Source organism: Arachis ipaensis, chromosome B01 (genome assembly GCF_000816755.2).
Source record: "Arachis ipaensis cultivar K30076 chromosome B01, Araip1.1, whole genome shotgun sequence".
Lineage (NCBI taxonomy): Eukaryota > Viridiplantae > Streptophyta > Magnoliopsida > Fabales > Fabaceae > Arachis > Arachis ipaensis.
The window spans coordinates 128,044,467-128,051,105 of record NC_029785.2 but is presented as its reverse complement, the minus strand read 5'-3'; the positions used below and the strand labels follow the sequence as shown (position 1 = coordinate 128,051,105).

General features: G+C 34.4%; 1 protein-coding gene across 2 annotated transcripts in view; it reads left to right on the top strand.

Moving 5' to 3' along the window:
* The window catches only part of LOC107637696 (putative F-box protein At5g41500), a 9,524-nt gene extending 5,712 nt beyond the window's left edge, over positions 1-3,812 (top strand). The window contains exons 2-6 of one of the 2 annotated variants that reach the window (XR_001619477.2): positions 345-637; positions 1,783-1,839; positions 1,920-2,184; positions 2,292-3,507; positions 3,707-3,812. The gene's annotated coding sequence lies outside the window, so the exon portion shown is untranslated. Of the gene's footprint in view, positions 1-294; positions 638-1,782; positions 1,840-1,919; positions 2,185-2,291; positions 3,508-3,706 lie in introns of both variants that reach the window. The other variant, XR_001619478.2, reaches the window with a different exon arrangement.

Genomic DNA, 6,639 nt, shown 5'->3' with positions numbered 1-6,639 from the left:
TTGAACCAATTTGAGAAAAATGGAATCTGAATAGCTTTTTTTCTTTTAATTATGTAGTGTCTTATTCTATGTAAACCAAACATAATATTAGACATTATACTAATACCATGTCTATCATATCCAAACGGCATACATAAACACAAATATTTTATGTCTATGTCTCAAGTGTCTATGTCTTAACTCTTAATGTCTATGTCTTAATATATACACAAAACAAACGCAGCCTAATAGGCTGGACTTCCTATTTTCATTTTTTATACTTTAATTATCCACTTTCTAATTTTTTTACCGCAGCACTACCACTCTCTAAACCCTAATGATGCTGTCGTTCCCTAATTCACCAGTCAGCCTCAGTGCCGTCGAGTTTCCTCCCCATCAAGCTGTCGGTATTGTGCCAACTTCCCTACCAGACGCGTCGTTGATGCTCTGCCACCATCCCCACTCTCCCTCTCCTCCACAATCCCATGCATGACACCGCACCCCTGCTCGAAGTTGCGCCGCTGCCTTCAATCGGTGCCATAGATCGAGCAGTGGGAAGAAGTTGCATGTCAAAGGTGCCGGTACACCAGCCCTGAGTCGGTCCCATCGCTGTCTATATTCCGCCGTCGCCATTAACTGCAACAACATCATTGACAAGGTAACGTGTAGGTTCTTCAGTTCATAGTGTTTCTGTTTTTTTTTTTAATGTTTTTTGTCAGAAGGAACTATAGATTGGTTTATCCCACCATGCTGCTTTGCTTCTTCACCCATTGGTCTGCAAAAGATTAATTGATAGTTAGGGTTTTATTTTTTTAGAGGATGTTTTTGCTATGTATTAGGCTTCAAGTAATAGTTACAGTGATTAGATGTTCTTTGATTTAGTTGAATTAGTGGAATTTTCTTTTTCTTGTAAACCATTTTAGATATTTGAATAATTGGTCTCAATTGGAAAAAAAAAGTGACTGTTACTAATTTGCTTAGTTTTTATTTTTTTTCCCTATACTATATGTTTCTCATCTTAGTTTGGTTAAATTGATGTTAGGTATTAATCTAGGATTAGGTAGTATGTACGAATGTTCGAATGAGATGTTATTTAAATTTGTTGAACTAACAGATGCTTATTCCTCTTTTAAACTATTTTATATGCGTGAATATATGGTTTCAACTGATTTATCGGATGTACGGGTGATAGTTCGGCAAATTTAATAGTTGTTACTTAAGAATTGAGGAGGATGTTCATTTTGTCATGTATGTGGTTGGTTCTTTTATATGAGAATTGCATATTTATTTAATTTAGTACCATTGCTCTGTTACTTGAATTGCTGGCTTCAGCATGTACATGCTCCGCATGTTTATTTTGTTATGTGCTTTGGATTTGATTTAGTTTAATTATGTTTGAATTGAAATTGGTTTGATTTGAATCATTTAAACCAGGTGCACAGGTGATATTTTGGTCAATGAGTTGGTTGTTACTGAAGAACTAAGGAGAATGTTCATTTTACCTAATATGTGGATGGTTATTGCCCATCAAAAAGAGGATGTTTATTCGGATTATACCAATGGTCTTTGGCTTGATTTCTTATGTGGTTTTGGAGTTAATTAAATAGTTAGTTTAAACTTAGTTTAATTGTTCCTGATTTTACATAATTAAATTAGTTTCAATAGTATGCATTCCTTATATTTTTCTAATTAAAATGTATGGTTATTCTATTATTTGTTAAATGCTTGTTTTCAGATTAGATTGTAAATTAGATTGTAAGTTTCAGATTGTGTGAAACTTAACCCTTTGTTGGTTCTTAACAGATTATAAACCCACCTGATTTCTGTTGTTGAAAAGTCTAGTCAGATGAAAAAAAAAATGTAAGACGCAGTTCACTGTTATTGGCTTCTACTCCAACATGATTATACTTGCTTCTTACGGCTACTTTCTTTGTTGACAGAAACTAGTAGAGACGCGTTGTTCACCTTGTTACATGAACAGTATAATGAGCCAATTGGTAAAAAATGCCGAAGCAAAGCTGGTGGAAGTAGAAGCTACAGGATTCGGATTCTTGAAGCGAATCTCGCACTGGTCTGTGAAATAGGATATTATGGTTCAGCTAGAAAGGGCCTACGATGTCCGAACAAGTACATTAAAAGTAGATGTCGGCAACATTCGCATTAACGCCAACTTGATTGGGTGGGTTTTAGACATTCCTTCTAGTGGTGAGTTTATCTTCCATATTAAGTAGCCTTTGTTGTGCCTAATCGTTCGATTTCGATGTTTCTATCCTACTGGTAATTGTATGTATTTGGATGTTTCAATAATGTAGGCGACGACTTCCCCGAATTCAACAAATAGAATGCTGTCCATGTGGCCATCAAAGGACAATTCCAGAAAAGAATAACCACCGAATTGCGCAATTTAGTCTACAGTTGCTCTATGAAAATCGAAGCAGACAGGATGAAGTTTATACAACATTTCATCTTAGTGGTCTTAAAGATGTTCCTGTACTAAAAAACTCAACAAAAATCTCGCCGTGGCACATACCCCTGATCCAGGATGTCTTGGACCTAAGTAGATTCAATTGACCGTTGAAGATTTTCAAGTGGTTGGAAAAAGGCAATCGAAAAATATAAAGTTAAAAAGAACCAAACATGTGAGGCCTGCATATTGGCGCTATTGGTATGTTACATTATTAAACTACTAGTAGATGCAGCATACCATTATGTTGTAAACCATAATTTGTGAGCTTCTCTTTGGTATTGTACTTCTAGGGACTGAAACATAGCTTTCTCGATGACTGTCAAGAATCATAGCCATGGATTACTGCATGGATTTCCGTTAAATTCGAGAAGGCAACTAATGTTCTTTTCGAGATACTAACTTAAACGAGTTCTTCTTTATACTGTACTATGATACCTTGCTTCCACATGAATAGTAAGATTTTTATAACTCGGACATCTTTTTTCATATCTAATTTGGATGATTATTAACTGATACATTGGATCTTTAAAAATCAAGGATGCATCACAGACAAAGCGAAAAAAGGTGAAGAACTTATGGGCCGACCGAGCACGTAAGACAACAAAACCACATTTCAAAAAAGCACACTCAAAAAGGATACGAAAAACTTCAGTGCCTCTCATAGTAAGTACCTATTGAAATGTATGTAAGTTCCATTCATTATCTTTTAAGTAAGAGAAAGATGCTAGGTTGAAGTGAGTAGATTATTTAATAGTTTGGTGTAGGTTTCCTTAATTGTAAAAGTGGTTCTGTGTTTCAGTATGCATTGGATATTTTGTATGGTTACAATTTTAGTATTCTTACGTAAACAATTGCATGGTTATTTTTTTATTTTTGGATGTATTCGAACAGGAAAGCACTAATGCTAGAGAGAGTAAGGAGGAATCTATGAGAAGGCAGCTCCGTAAGACCACAACAAAACCACCTTCAAGACGAGGACGCACACAACAAATGGAAAAACAAAACCACCCTCAAGACAAAGATGCAGATAACAATCAGAAAAATAGACAGCAGCTCCTAAGGTGATGAGTACATTTTATTGTGTATAGGTTCCATTCTTTAGCTCGTCTTTATGATATAGGTGGATGTTATTTAGACGGATCAATTGGAGGTTTATTTCTGCATTATAATCGATGTTTTTTTATTTAGATTCATCTTCTTCTGCTTTATTTTATCTACATTTTTTAATATATTGGTTGTTTCTGTTTTGTGCCCAGATAGATATTTACAACACAGGAAAGAATGGAAGCTACGAGGAGAAAGGTGTGCGTTGTTAAAGGCAGATCATGCAGAAGGAACACAAAATTATCAATAGCACCAGTGCAACTTAGAGGATATGATTTTGAAAGGCAAGTTATTTGTAACAATCTGTTACCTGTGTCCATTTTGCATATGTTACAATTCTAATTCCTTTAAAAGCATAAAGTGTTTCTTTTATCTAAGAGTAAATAGCCATTTCTAACCATGAAAGATTCGAACGCTGACAAAACTGACTATGAAAAATTAAAATTAAAGTTATACCCATATAAGATAAGTTTTGTTCGACAAAAATAACCAATTATTAAATTTTTGTTCGTAATTCCATAAACAACCTTTCATCTTTCATCTTTCTTTATGCCTTCTTTGAGTGTACTTCTTTGGAATGTGGTTTTATTTTTGTCTTACGTGCTCGGCCTTTAAGTTCTTCACCTTCTTCTGCTTTGTCTGCGATGCATCCCTGATTTTTAAAGATCCAATGTATCAGATAATAATCATCCAAATTAGATATGAAAAAAAAAGTCCGAGTTATAAAAATCATACTATTCATGTGGAAGCAAGGTATCATAGTACAGTATAAAGAATAACTTGTTTAAGTTACTACCTCGGAAAGAACATTAATTGCCTTCTTCTCGAGTTCAGCGGCAGTCCATGCAGTGATCCAGGGCTCTAGTTCTTGACGGTCATCGAGCGGATCATGTTTTAGTTGCTGGAAGTACAATACCTAGAGAGAAGGTGGTCGCAATTCATGATTTGTAATATGAATCGTATGCTGCATCTACTAGTAGTTTAATAATGCAACATACCAATAGGGCGAACAGGTAGCCCTCTCATGTTTGATGCTTTTTAACTTTATATTTTTCGATTGCCTTTTCCAACCACTTGAAAGTCTTCAATGACCAATTGAATCTACTTGGGTCTAAGACATCCAAAATCAGGGGTATGTGCCACGGCGAGATTGTTTGTTGAGTTGTTGGGCACAGGAACATTTTTAAGACCATTAAGATAAAATATCGTCTGAAATCCATCATGTTTGCTTCGGTTTCCATAAAGCAGTTGTAGACGAAATCATGCAGTTTGGTGGTCATTCCTCTTTGGAATTATCGTTTGATAGCCACATGGGCAATATTCTTTTTGTTGAATTTGGGAAAGTCGTTGCCTTACATTATTGAAACATCCAAATACATATTACCGGTAGGATAAAAACATCAAAATCAAACGACTAGGCACAGCAAAGGCTACTTAATATGGAAGATAAACTCACCACCAGAAGGAATGCCTAAAACCCGTCCAATTAACTCGGCGTTAATGCAAATTTTGTCGTCATCTATTTTCATTGTGCTTGTTCGGATGTCGTTGTCCCTTGCTAGCTGAACTATGATATCCTGCTTCACAGGCTAGTGCGGGATTCAGGAATCCGAATCCTATAGCTTCTATTTCCACCAGTTTTGTTTCGGCATTATTTTTTTCCAAGTGGCTTATCATACTGTTCTTGTAACAAAGTGAACAATGCGTCTTTACTAGTTTCTGTCAACAAAGGAAATAGCCGTAAGGAGCAAATACAATTATGTTAAAGTAAAAGTCAATAACAGTGAACTGCATATTACCCTATCAACAACACAAATCAAGTGGGTTTATAATCTGTTAAGAACCAACAAAGGGTTAAGTTTCACATATTTAACGAATAATAGAATAACCATACATTTTAATTAAAAAAATATAATAAATGCATACTATTGAAACTAATTTTATTATGTAAAATAAGGAACAATTAAACTAAGTTTAAACTAACTGTTTAATTAACTCCAAAACTACATAGGAAATCAAGTCAAAGACCATTGGTATAATCCAAATAAACATCCTCTTTTTGATGGGCAATAACCATCCACATATTAGGTAAAATGAATATTCTCTTTAATACTTCAGTAACAACTAACTCATTGACCAAAATATTACCTGTGCACCCAACTTAAATGACTCAAATCAAATCCAATTTCTATTCAAGCATAATTAAACCAAATTAAATCCGAAGCACATAACAAAATAAACATGCGGAGCATGTGCATGCCGAAGCCATCAATTCAAGTAATAGAGCAATGGTACTAAATCAAATAAACATGCACTTCTCTTATAAAAGAACCAACCGCATACATGACAAGACGAACATCCTCCTCAATTCTTAAGTAACAACTATCAAATTTGCCGAATTATCACCCATACACCCAGTAAATCAGTTGAAAAGATGCGTCTAGTAGGGAAGTTGGCATAACACCGACGGCTTGATGGGGAGAAAACTCGGCAGTGCTGAGATTGGCTGGTGAGGTAGGAAACGACAATGCGATCAGGATTTGGGGAATGGTAGTGCTAATGTAAAAGGGTCAGAAGGTGGATGGTTAAAGTGCTAAAAGTGAAAATTAGATTTTTGGGAGGGTAATTTGTGATGGACTGTTTTTCTTTTTTTTTTTTTCACTTTTTGTAGGCCGGGAGTGCAACTTGTTCACGTTGTTCACAATTTTCGTTGTCTATCTAGCGGAATTATTAAAGTATTAAACATCATAATTCATATAAGAGGAATGATAGAGTACTAGCGTAATAGCCTGTTGTTAACTATTAATATTTTAAAGTATGAATTAAAAGTATGATGTTGGATTTTTAGATTAAAGAAATTAGGCTAATAGCTAAAAGTGTAGGCTAAAAATAATAAATTCTGTTAGCCCTTGAATTTTTCTCTTTACATAAAATCATTATTATTAGAAATGTATGCTCTATTCGAATAATGAAAAAAATTAATTCAATATTTTATCTAAAATAAATACAATGGATAAGAATATTTATGTTAACTAATTAGATAGAGATAATATCAAAGATTCAAAGTTTAACATTTTAGAATAATTAAT